This window comes from Schistocerca gregaria, chromosome 3 (genome assembly GCF_023897955.1).
Source record: "Schistocerca gregaria isolate iqSchGreg1 chromosome 3, iqSchGreg1.2, whole genome shotgun sequence".
In the NCBI taxonomy this organism is placed as follows: Eukaryota; Metazoa; Arthropoda; class Insecta; order Orthoptera; family Acrididae; genus Schistocerca; species Schistocerca gregaria.
The window spans coordinates 668,244,195-668,257,558 of NC_064922.1; the positions used below are offsets into that span (position 1 = coordinate 668,244,195).

At 43.9% G+C, this 13,364-nt stretch overlaps 1 protein-coding gene and 1 pseudogene across 2 annotated transcripts in view; one reads left to right on the plus strand and one right to left on the minus strand.

The window, feature by feature from the left end:
• The window catches only part of LOC126354714 (diuretic hormone receptor-like), a 1,166,839-nt gene that overhangs the window by 269,324 nt on the left and 884,151 nt on the right, over positions 1–13,364 (minus strand). The window lies entirely within an intron of this gene.
• Positions 6,393–6,511, plus strand: LOC126356512 (5S ribosomal RNA; annotated as a pseudogene).

Below are 13,364 nucleotides of genomic sequence, written 5' to 3' on the forward strand. Positions count from 1 at the left end.
TTCACCCGGCCTCCCGCATGCCCACTATACGCCCTCGCTCAAAGTCCGTCAACTGCACATACGGTTCACGTCCACGTTGTCGCGGCATGCTACCAGTGTTAAAGACTGCGATGGAGCTCCGTATGCCACGGCAAACTGGCTGACACTGATGGCGGCGGTGCACAAATGCTGCGCAGGTAGCGCCATTCGACGGCCATCACCGCGGTTCCTGGTGTGTCCGCTGCGCCGTGCATGTGATCATTGCTTGTACAGCCCTCTCGCAGTGTCCGGAGCAAGTATGGTGGGTTTGACACACCGGTGTCAATGTGTTCTTTTTTCCATTTTCAGGAGTGTATTTAGATTTAAATGGAATTGGTGTATGGACTATTTATTTAATATGCAATCTATGTCTCACTCTTTCATGAAGTTATTTAATTTTCTTTATGTTTCTGCCAAATAGAGAGTTCACATTCACAAATTCTTTCGTCGAAAACGGACGGAAGTTGTATGCGGCGAAATATTTTCTCCGCCCCATATTCTACTGGTAAATGCATGATAAACTACGGTCCCTTAGGAAATTCATGTTGAGCTATCCAAAAATAATTATATTTTGAATAGGCATTTACTCTCTTCTGCAATGCAACTTCCGTCTGATCAGACGATCCAACAAGAAACAGCCGCACACGGTCGGCGTTCGCAAATACATTTCCACAGCTTATTGTAGCTATATGTTACAGCACAAAAGTAAACATATTGCTATAATTAGCGACTACGAACGGGGACATTTACAACTGTATGTTTATGTATACACATTACGTAAATATATCGTTATAGTGTACAATGTACATCATGGTTCCAGATCAACAAGCCGTGAAGATAACTTTTATACTTTCCTGTAATGGTGCTTTCTATTGTACAAAGTATTACATTATACAGTCTATTCGAATATGGAGCAAGGGGAAATCAAAGAGCACTTAAAAGGCCGTGCGCTCGCTTTAATGAGTAATTCGTATTCGTGATCCCTTCTGACGAGATACGTAGTACAATTGTAGTTTGTCCCTCAATACTGACTTTTGACCTTTGTAAGTAGGCTTTCATGGGTTGGCACCTTAATTGAGGAGACGACCAGTGAGGTTTCGCAGCATGTCCTTGATCGCTGTGGGCCGACATTAACCTGTGACTATTTGTATTCTGTATAATTCCAGTATCCACTGATCGTCCAGTTTCGTATGGATCCCACACACTTGGCCAATATGCTAGAATGGGTCACAACAGTGTTTTGTAACCAACTGCTTTTGTAGCTTGATATCTTTTCCAGCATCTAACGAATAAAATCATCAGATGAAGATAGTAAACTGGCGTCCAAAATTAAATAAACAAACCACAGTTTGCCCCTCCTGTGCCTACTTCACAATAAAATCACATAAATTGTCAGCAGATGTTATAAGATCTTGTCCTGCATGGAAGATAGCACTCTAGCCACCGGACAACCATGCCTTCGATGTGGTTGGGGCACCTATAAAACGGTACAGTATTTGCCTGGTTGTCTCACATCCAAAATCATTGTATACACAATCACAAACCGTGCAATATTGCACAGAGAACGCAGGCTTCTGTGATGGAGTACCATTCGAACAATGGAAGGAAACTCGAAAACTGATGTTGCCCGATGGCTAAATGTGAATCGCTCTGTTGATTTTCGGATGTGGCGACAGTTTATAGAGATATAAACTATTGAAACTATATCACGAAGGCCATGGTGGGACCGACCACAACGTAACATCAGAAATGGAGAACCGTTACTTGGCTGTAAGGGCAGGACGATACGGTCTTAATACTGCACGACAGCCGGAACCTGACCTCGCAGCATCCACTAGACGTGCTGTAGCGAGACAAACAGCGTACAGAAGGCTTCATCGAAGTGGCCTTTATTGTGGGAGACCTGTTGTACGCGTCTCTATGACTCGTTTCCACAGAACGGCACATCTAGGGTGGAGCCGTCAACATGCCATCTGGACGATCAAACAGTGGAACAACGTTCTTTTCACAGAAAAGTCCCGATTTGGTCGTCGCCGTATTCTCATCTGGAGGGCATGTGGATCACAATTTCGAGAGTGACTCATTGTGCAGAAGGACTGATATTGAGGATGATCCTAATGGTTTGTGCAGGAAGTATGTTGACCTCTCAGACACATTTTCAAGAAATTGTGCGGTTAACTCGGGAAGGTCTAAATGCTGTCAGGTATCGTGACGAGATATTGGGACCTCATTTTCGGCTATTGCGACGTGCTGTGGGCACATAATTCGTATTGCTGGACGATAATGTTCGATCTCATAGAGCACACGTGGCTTACGTTTCCTCGAAAACGGAAGACACTACACGCGTTGCATGCCGTGCTCCCTCTCCCGATTTGAGTTCCATAGAGTACGCCTGCGATGCACTAGGGGCAGGAAGAATGGGCATTATTGCCTGAACATTAGTGTTACAACATCATTCAGAGCATGCCCCGTCATTTGTCAGGACTGTATTTCTGCCAGAGCCGGTCACATCCCATACTGAGCGTATTAGCCAGTTGTCGGAGCGGCCTTGCTCAGATTATTGCCACGACTTCGCTAAGTGTAAACAAGATATCGTATTTCGCCTGTACATGCCAGCAGTCATAATTTTAAGTCGCAGATCTGTGCAATTTTGACATTCTGCTCATACTTTTCCAACTATTGCACGTACTTCGAGGCTGAAGTGTGTGTCCAGCTGGGGGGCCATTTCACCTCCACACTGTTACGAACGTGTTAGCTGTGACGTTGCCGAACTAAGTCTGCAGGAAATCCGGAACGTGCATATTTTTCTAACAATGTGCAATACTGGTTACGCAACAGCGGTAGCAGTGGACGACGTATGGGACTTAATTCGTAAACTCCCAATGTAGTTGATGAAGTAGACATGAATGATATCTGACAAAATATTAGTTCAAAGTTATTAAGTCAACCAACGGATGTTCCACAAAAGTGCCATTAATAAATTCAGGCTACATATTTATATTTTCACTATTTGTCTTTCAGTTATATTTTATTGACTGGAAAATTTGTTGCGGTATTCACCGAAAGAGATGCTCAGGATAAGTCTTCGCTGTGGTAAGAACTGGTGAAAGTACATACATCAAAAATGTTTTGCATTACCATGGTTCCGAGAGTTCCGCAACCAGTACAGAAAATCGGAGTAGAGATCAACATAAACATCATTTCCGCCTTTTTTAGTGCTCATGAATATCAAACATTGCATGTTGTACCACCATACAGCGAGACCTTCAGAGGTGGTGGTCCAGGCTGCTATACTCACCGGTACCTCTAATGCCCAGTAGCACGTCCTCTTGCATTGATGCATGCCTGTATTCGTTGCGGCAAATTATAGACAAATTCATCAAGGCACTGTCGCTGCAGATTGTCCCACTCAGAGTGGTTGGTGGGTCACGTCGTCCATAACCCCTTTCCAGTCTATCCCAGGCATGTTCGGTAGGGTTCATGTCTGGAGAACATGCTGGCCACTCTAGCCGAGCGATGTCGTTATCCTAAATGAAGTCATTCACAAGATGTGCACGACGTGGGCGCGAATTGTCGTCCATGAAGACGAATGCCTGGCCAATATGCGGCCGATTTGGTTGCACTGTCGGTCATAGGATGGCATTCCTGTATCCTACAATCGTAACGGCGCCTTCCATGACCACCAGTGGCGGACGTCGGCCCCAAACCAGCAGTGAACTTGCTGCACTCGTTGGACAGTGCGTCTAAGGCGTTCAGTTTGATTGGGTTGCCTCCAAACACGTCTCCGACGTATGTCTGGTTGAAGGAATATGCGACACTCATCGGTGATGAGAACGTGACGCCAATTCTGAGCGGTGCATTCCGCATGTTGCTGGGCCCATCTGTACCGCGCTGCAGGGTGTAGTGTTTGCAAAGATGGACCTAGCCGTGGACGTCAGGAGTGAAGTTGGGCATCATGCAGCCTACTGCGCACAGTTTGAGTCGTAACACGACGTCCTGTGGCTGCACGAAAAGAGTTATTCAACATGGTGGCGATGCGCTCAGGGCTCCTCCGAGCCATAATTGGTAGGTAGCGGAAATCCATTGCAGTAGTAGCTCTTAGGTGGCCTGAGCGAGGCATGTCATCGACAGTCCTTGTCTCCATGAATCCCCTCCATATCCGAACAACATCGCTTTGGTTTACTCCGAGACGTCTGGACACTTCCTTTGTTGAGAAACCTTCCTGACAAAAAGAAATAATGCGGACGCGATCGAACCGCGGTATTGACCGTCTAGACATGGCTGAACTACAGACAACACGAGCCGTGTACCTGCTTCCTGGTGGAATGACTGGAACTGATCGGCTGTCGGACCCCCTCCGTCTATTAGACGGTCCTCATGCACTGTTGTTTATATCTTTCGGTGGGTTTAGTGACTGCTCTATACAGTCAAAGGGACTGTGTCTGTGATACAATATCCACAATCGACGTCTCTCTTCAGGAGTTCTGGGAACCGGGGTGATGCAAAGCTTTTTTTAATGTGGGTATATGCAGTATTGATGTTCTGCATTCGAAAGGATAATCATACTTCCTCTCTTTCTTCGAGTAGTTATGTACATAGTAACTATGTACATAGCTGTTCATAGTGAGCAGCGAGCAGTGATGTGTCAGCAGCGAGGAGAACTGTACTGGCAACGACGTTGTAGCATAAACTATGAAACTGTAATATTGTGATCATTCGTGAACTCAAACGTGTTAAAAGCAGGTTTTTCAACGTTTACAGTCGCATTATGGTTAAACCGAACATTAATTAAATGGTCTATGAGTATCTTTATTTAAATGTATACATACGATCATATGTCTCTGAATTGTACACCGTCACCGTCACCGTCATATCATATCATACACAGCGAATACGTTGTATCTAAAATATCTAGACAGCCAGTTCAACAAAGGTCTACAGAACATCATGTTTCAACCTAAATATAGGAAAATACCGAGTTGAATCTAAGCCTACCGTTCTGGAGATGTCTGCGGTTTTGTGTTGTTAATTTTGTGATGTAGTACGAAGACGCTTTTGTCATTATAATCGTGTTTTCTGGATGGAGAGACTGCAATTTAGTTGACTTTCTTACGTCTTCTTCGTATAATTAGAGTAATGAAGAAGACAGCTCAAGGGATAAGGGTTAATTGAGGCCGGGAAATTCAAAAGACTGTCATAAACAGAGTGCGAAATTAATTCCCGCCTGTCTCTCAGTTACTCGACGAGCGAGCTGATTAGTTCTTGGCTTTAACGTCTCTTAACTGAACAGTGATAAACATATTTAAGCCTGATGGGATTCTTGTCTCAAAGCGATTAATAAACTAACTACATCTCACCACCCAGGAACATGTAGTGTATGTTTTGTAATACTACCTAACAACTGCCATTACCCACGTACAGTAGCAACTGTTAACAAGTATATTTAATCAGTGTATAGGACAAGGTGGATCATGAATATGGTCAGTATTTTTCAAGGCAAAATTGAGATTTTTATAAAACTAAATCCATTATAGAGACAGTGACACTGATTCTGGTGACTTACAGTGAGATCGCCATGTATTCGCCATCTATTCTCCTACCTCTGTATCCGTCTGTGTATACACGCAGGTCTGACTCAAACTTTTCCACTGACGTTTCCATCTATGATTTCCTAACTACACTTCTAGAATTTCTCGCAGTTGGTATGCAGATATAGGGGCGCTGTGGGGTGTGGTGTATTTTTTGTGTTTCTATCATTTTCAGGGCGAGTCGGCGTGTAACTGCTGAATGTAATTTCGTGCTTCTTTATTAATGCAGAACTATGCACTTGCCTTGAGCGGTAAATATGGTACATTTTGACAGAAAGGCGTGGTTGTCGTACAACACTCTACAGCGATAAGCGTCAACACAATGAGGAGGGGGTGGTGAACAAATAAGGAAACTCCCGCGCTGAACAACATAGCCGTACGTATTGATAGCGAGTATATGCTGGGTCATCGTTAAAACTTGTAGTACAAACGTAACAGAGAGACTCTTGTGAGGCACAAGGGGAAGCCTCAGCAGCTGTCCACTCCAGTCGCCTTACACAGTGATACTACTGGATTAACTTAAATGTCGATCAAATTAATCGATAAATTTACAGTATGCATGAAAACCAGTTTTCTCTGCCCGAATGAAATGCTGGGGGTCGAGCATTTGTATTTTTCAAGGGTCACTGTCAGTAATTAACTCGGTATTATGAACACGTTGTTACAACTGAAAGTGTCTGCGATAGCGGGAAACGAACTCTAATTTTCACGTTAATTGCAAGCAGTCGCTTGAAGAATCAGGCTATGTCGTCACACATCCAGAGCTGTCTCATACCTTTATTCCCGAATAACGGCTATACCATGTTGAATACATCGGTTCTCGTCCGATCACAGAAGTTAAGAAACACCGGGCCCAGTTAGTACTTGGATGGGTGACCGCCTGGGAACACCTAGTGCTGTTGGCTTTATCTCATTCGCCCCTCCCCCCTCCCATGAACTATGGACCTTGCCGTTGGTGGGGAGGCTTGCGTGCCTCAGCGGTACAGATAGCCGTACCGTAGGTGGAACCACAATGGAGGGGTATCTGTTGAGAGGCCAGAAAAACCTGTGGTTCCTGAAGAGGGGTAGCAGCCTTTTCAGGAGTTCCAAGGGCAACAGTCTAGATGATTGACTGATCTGGCCATGTAACAAGAACCAAAACTGTCTGGCTGTGCTGGTACTGCGAACAGCTGAAAGCAAGGGGAAACTACGGCTGTAATTTTTCCCGAGGGCATGCAGCTTTACTGTATGATTAAATGATGATGCCGTCCTCTTGGGTAAAATATTCCGGAGATAAAATAGTCCCCCATTCGGATCTCCGAGCGGGGACTACTCAAGAGGATGTCGTTATCAGGAGAAAGAAAACTGGCGTTCTACGGATCGGAACGTGGAATGTCAGATCCCTTAATCGGGCAGGTAAGTTAGAAAATTTAAAAAGGGAAATGGATAGGTTAAAGTTAGATATATTGGGAATCAGTGAAGTTCGGTGGCAGAAGGAACAAGACTTCTGATCAGGTGAATACAGGGTTAAAACACAAAATCAAATAGGGGTAATGCAGGAGTAGGTTTAATAATGAATTGGAAAATAGGAATGCGGGTAAGCTAGTACAAACAGCATAGTGAACGCATTATTGTCGCCAAGATAGACACAAAGCCCATGCCTACTACAGTAGTACAAGTTTATATGCCAACTAGGTCTGCAGATGACGAAGAAATTGAAGAAATGTATGATGAAATAAAATAAATTATTCAGATAGTGAAGGGAGGCGAAAAAAAGAGGAAGCTGCCTGGTAGAATTTTGCACAGAACACAACTTAACCATAGCTATCACTTGGTTCAAGAATCATAAAAGAAGGCTGTATACATTGAAGAAGCCTGGAGATACTGACAGGTTGCAGATATATTATATCATGGCAAGACAGCGATTTAGGAACCAGGTTTTAAAATGTAAAACATTTCCAGGCTCAGATGTGGCCTCTGACCACAATCTATTGGTTATGACCTGTAGATTAAAACTGAAGAAACTGCAAAAAGATGGGAGTTTAAAAAGGAGATGGGACCTGGATAAACTGAAAGAACCAGAGGTTGTACAGAGTTTCAGGGAGAGCATAAGGGAACAATTGACAGGAATTAGAGGAAGAAATATAGTAGAAGAAGAATGGGTAGCTTTGAGGGATGAAGTAGTGAAGGCAGCAGAAGATCAAGTAGGTAAAAAGACTAGGGCTAGTATAAATAGTTGGGTAACAGAAGAAATATTGAATTTAATTGATGAAAGGAGAAAATATAAAAATGCAGTAAATTAAGCAGGCAAAAAGGAATACAAACGTCTCAAAAATCAGATCGACAGGAAGTGCAAAATGGCTAAGCAGGCATGGCTAGAGGACAAATGTAAGGATGTAGAGGCTTATCTCACTAGGGGTAAGATAGGTACTGCCTACAGGACCTTTGGAGAAAAGAGAACCACTTGTATGAATATCAAGAGCTCAGATGGAAACCCAGTTCTAAGCAAAGAAGGGAAAGCAGAAAGGTGGAAGGAGAACATAGAGGGTCTCTACAAGGGCGATGTACTTGAGGACAATATTATGGAAATGGAAGAGGATGTAGATGAAGATGAAATGGGAGATACGATACTGCATGAAGAGTTTGACAGAGCACTGACAGACCTGAGTCGAAACAAGGCCCCCGGAGCAGACACCATTCCATTGGAACTACTGACAGCCTTGGGAGATCCAGTCCTGACAAAACTCTACCCTCTGGTGAGCAAGATGTATGAAACAGGCGAAATGTCCTCAGAGTTCAAGAAGAATATAATAATTCCAATCCCAAAGAAAGCAGGTGTTGACAGATGTAAAAATTACCGAACTATCAGTATAATAAGTCACAGCTGTAAAATACGAACGCGAATTCTTTACAGACGAATGGAAAAACTAGTAGAAGCCGAGTTCGGGGAAGATCAGTTTGGATTCCGTAGAAATATTGGAACACGTGAGGCATTACTGACCCTACGACTTATCTTAGAAGCTAGATTAAGGGAAGGCAAACCTACGTTTCTAGCATTTGTAAACTTAGAGAAAGCTTTTGACAATGTTGACTGGAATACTCTCTTTCAAATTCTGAAGGTGGCAGGGGTAAAATACAGGGAGTGAAAAGCTATTGACAATTTGTACAGAAACCAGATGGCAGTTTAAGAGTCGAGGGACATGAAAGGGAAGCAGTGGCTGAGAAGGGCGTGAGAGAGGGTTGTAGTCTCTCCCCGATGTTATTCAATCTGTATATTGAGCAAGCAGTGAAGGAAACAAAAGAAAAATTCGGATTAGGTATTAAAATCCATGGAGAAGGAATAAAAACTTTGAGGTTCGCCGATGACATTGTAATTCTGTCAGACACAGCAAAGGACTTGGAAGAGCAGTTAAACGGAATGGATAGGGTCTTGAAAGTAGAATATAAGATGAACATCAACAAAAGCAAAACGAGGACAATGGAATGTAGTCGAATTAAGTCGGGTGTTGAAGAGGGAATTAGATTAGGAAATGAGACACTTAAAGTAGTAAAGGAGTTTTGCTATTTGGGGAGCAAAATAACTGATGATGGTCGAAGTAGAGAGGATATAAAATGTAGACTGGCAATGGCAAGGAAAGCGTTTCTGAAGAAGAGAAATTTGTTAACATCAAGTATAGATGTGTCAGGAAGTCATTTCTGAAAGTATTTGTATGGAGTGTAGCCATGTATGGAAGTGAAACGTGGACGATAAATAGGACAAGAAGAGAATAGAAGCTTCTGAAATGTGGTGCTACAAAAGATTGCGGAAGATGAGATTGGTAGACCACATAACTAATGAGAAAATGTTGAATAGGATTGGGGAGAAGAGAAGTTTGTGGCACAGCTTGACCAGAAGAAGGGAGTGGTTGGTAGGACATTTTCTGAGGCATCAAGGGATCACAAATTTAGCATTGGAGGGCAGCGTGGAGGGCAAAAATCGTAGAGGGAGACCAAGAGATGAATACACTAAGCAGATTCAAAAGGATGTAGGTTGCAGTAGGTACTGGGAGATGAAGAAGCTTGCACAGGATAGAGTAGCATGGAGAGCTGCAACAAACCAGTCTCAGGACTGAAGACCACAACGACATCAACAATATTCTCACGAAACCCCAAGGGATAAACACAAAAATATATCGCTTCCCACAGCGCTGGTACATCTGCATACCCGTTGGGCGAAATTCTGGAAGTGTCGTCAGGAAATCATAGATGGAACCGTCAGTGACAAAGTTTGAGTCATACCTGGGTGTGAACTCAGACGGATACGGAGTTAAGGCACGGCTCTATAAGCAGAAGCCCTAGGTTTGACTGCCGCACAATGAGTTCAGTGGTCAATTCAGTATACAACATTACAACACCTGGAAAAACTGTTGCCAGATAATTTCACCTAAAGGTAAGTAAACATAATTTCATCTAAGAGTAAGTAAGGTATCTCGATGCATTGCCATCAAGGAAAGGTACAATGAAGTTTAATTCGATTATACGTGGTCCAGTTGCATTACTGTGAGCACCGCCTAAGTACACAGACGGGTTGGGGGGGGGGGGGGAGGGGTAGCAGGTGGCATCATTAGTATTGGAAGAATCATTAAGCGGTTCGGAGGTATAACCGGGTGAGGGAGGGGGGGGGGAGTGGAAGACAGTGCGGTTGCCTAATGCGGAAACGGAGAGATTTATCTGACGTCCAAAAGGGTATGTTCATTCACTTTCGGACCAAGGATGAAGTATTTTCCAAACGGCTAGTTCGCTTCTCCTTGGTATTATGACATCTACCAACGGGACAATGCAACATGTCAAATAGCTCACGTTGTATGTGCATGGTCCGAAGGGCACCAGAACGAGTTTATTGTTCTCTTCTGGATAGCAAACACCCTGCATTAAAAACTCAGTCTGAAATCCATGGGGGAACCTCCTCGATCAGGCTATTCGCGCCATGCATCCTGAAACACGAGGTCTAGCACATGTGGCCACATGGTTCCGCATCCCTGTTGCTACCTTCCAGAGACTCACTGACTCCTGCACATCTCCAGCTGCAAAAGGTGGTTATTCAGGATTTTAAAGGTGGATACATTAATGTGATTCGGCACTGTAGTAATTCATATAAGCTTCACCTTGGCTTAAAATTGTTCCCCAGGTGTTTCGAAGCTATAAGTTACCATTTATCTACCTCATCCCGTACACATTGGGATGGTAGATATGTCTTACACAAACAGCAACTTTGTTCTGCTGCTGTATTATATGAGCTCAAAGTTTGAATGATTACCGTTACATGAAACAGAAAATATTCAAATATTTATCGTCAACCAATGTAAGCCCTCACAGATACACGATCCCGCCACATTGGAGTGAGCATCTGTCAAAAGCCTGAATAACCATTTTTTTCCAAGACGAGATGCGTAGCAAGAGGTTCCTGCAGGTGCCGACAGGAAAGTAGAAATCCATGCTCACTGCAGTGCCGTGGACAGCTGCGCTAGGGTTCTGCGTTAAGGATCCGTGGAGCGAACATCCCCATCTGGTCGGTCGCGCAGGTTCTCGATTGGGCTTAAATTATGGCCGTTTGATTGCCAGAAGAGTACGGTAGGCTCATAATGGCAGCCATCGAACCACACACGTACACAGCAAGTTTTTGACACGATGTATTGTCCTGGTGGTAGATGTCATTGTGCTAGGAAAAACAGATTTCATGAAGAGGTGTACATGGTCCCCGAGTTTAGATGTGTACTTATGTTGATCCATTGAACCTTCTAGAATGACGAGATCACCTGGGGAAAGATACGAAATGTTTCCCCACCTCACAGCGCTCCCTCCTGGTTGCAAGATGTTTGTTGGCAGACATTTGACGCCATATATGGCAGCGGCCATCTGTCCGATTGACCATAAACAGTGATTCATCTGAAAAGGACACCTGTCGCCATTAAATGAACGTTCAGTTACGCTACTGGTGCGCAAACCCGATCTTCGTCGGCGAAGAACAGCATTCAGTAAGGTGCACGAAACACGCGCCTGCTATGGAGGTCCATCCCCAACCAAATTCGCTAAACCGTTGTATAGGAGACAGGTTTGGTAGCCACGTAGTTCATTTGGATGGTCAGCTGCTCAATAGTTGCGTGTCTATTCGCCCATATCCATTTCCGGAGCCATTATTCAACTCTGTCTCCACAGTTGCCTTGGTGCCGGTTCTGGGTAGCGCAATTCTGCCACGCGCAGTGTACTTTAACCTCAGAGGTACACGAAGAGTTTACGTACTTAGCCATATACAACGAAATAATAAGAAAGTAGATGCATAAAACAAATTTACGAACTCTTACTGTATTAATGAATCCAGAATTGCATTACTGATTGCTTCTGCAAATATCTTTTTAGGAGCATGGCTTGTGTGCCTAAGCCGTGTTGCGGCTCGCGATGGTGCCGTTGCTAGGTTGGCAGCATGTAATAAGGATAGTGGCGTCTCGTTTTCTTCTTGTGTTTACTGGCGCCAATACATTTGCTAGCGTTGTCTGTCTTCGAGTGGCAGCAGCAGTGGTTACCGATATCTCGTAAGGTGGTACTATCTTTGGAGGGATGTCAGGATTTTTCCAGGTAGCAGTGTGTTGTACAGTCCATTTGGGACAGAACAGCAGTGAGGTCCGATAGCACGACGACATGCCTGGACTGCTGGTGGTATGCAGGCAGTGCCGGGTCGAGGGGTTGTAGTTGCGAGGGCGACAACCTCGTTCTCCACCGGACCCAGGACGTTTGAGTTGAGTGAACATTAACCCAGTAGTAAAACCTCCTCCATTTTGAGATCACGCCATTTGTTCGCGAGTTGCTGCTCGCAGAGTTGCTGGGACGAAGAGCAGTGATTAGAGTGTTTGGAGTTGGTGAAATTAATTAGCTGTCCTCCATCTTTTATTACTAATCACTGAACTCCTTGTGTTTATTGATGAAGTTCAACCAGTGGTATTTTTCTGCCTAGTGGCCGCTAATGCCCCGGTTACCTGCCCTGGAGGTTAGCGGATTTTCGCGGCAGTGTGCCTTTCCTCGCCTTGCCGCTGCTGTGCTGTACGGCAGGTAGTACGACAGCCTTCTTGATTGTGGTTCGGATATTTGTTCCTTTGGACTACTTTGGCCATAGTGGGTCCTCATGCTTCTGGATGTTCTAAAGACCGGATTCAGAAGATGCAATGCTGCCCGCTGATTCTGTCTTGTCTGGGTTATTCCATCGTTGTGTACGTTATCAGACGTTAGGTAGATGTTGCAGGAGTGTTAGCCTTCGTTTGAACTGTTACCAGTTTGAGTTGCCATCCGGGTAAGTGAATACAACTCTTCGCTGCTGTGTCATCGTTTACGAACTTGATAGACTTTCCAAGGTCGATACTTGGAGCATTGTGTGAGGTCCACTGCTCTCTTGATCTGATCAGATTGTGATGATTGTCAAAAAGCCTTCACTCATGAATCCAATTAGTCTTAAGAATTTTTTAATTAGATATTGTCTCTTAACAGTAAAATTTTTCTGTAAAATTATTTTAGTATCTCTTGGAAAAGTTTAACAGCTTTTAAGAATTTTCAGTTCAGGCCTTCAGTCGTGAAATTGTTTTTGAATTATTACTGTTTGGGCCTTAGGACTACAATTAATCTGAATCTGTGGTCAATAAGGCCTCCAGCCATGAGTGCAACTTGCTTACAAAAATTTTTACTACACGATGTGTCTTAATAGTCAAATTTAATAATTGTTCTTTGTTGTCAACCTCATTAACACTTGGTTCC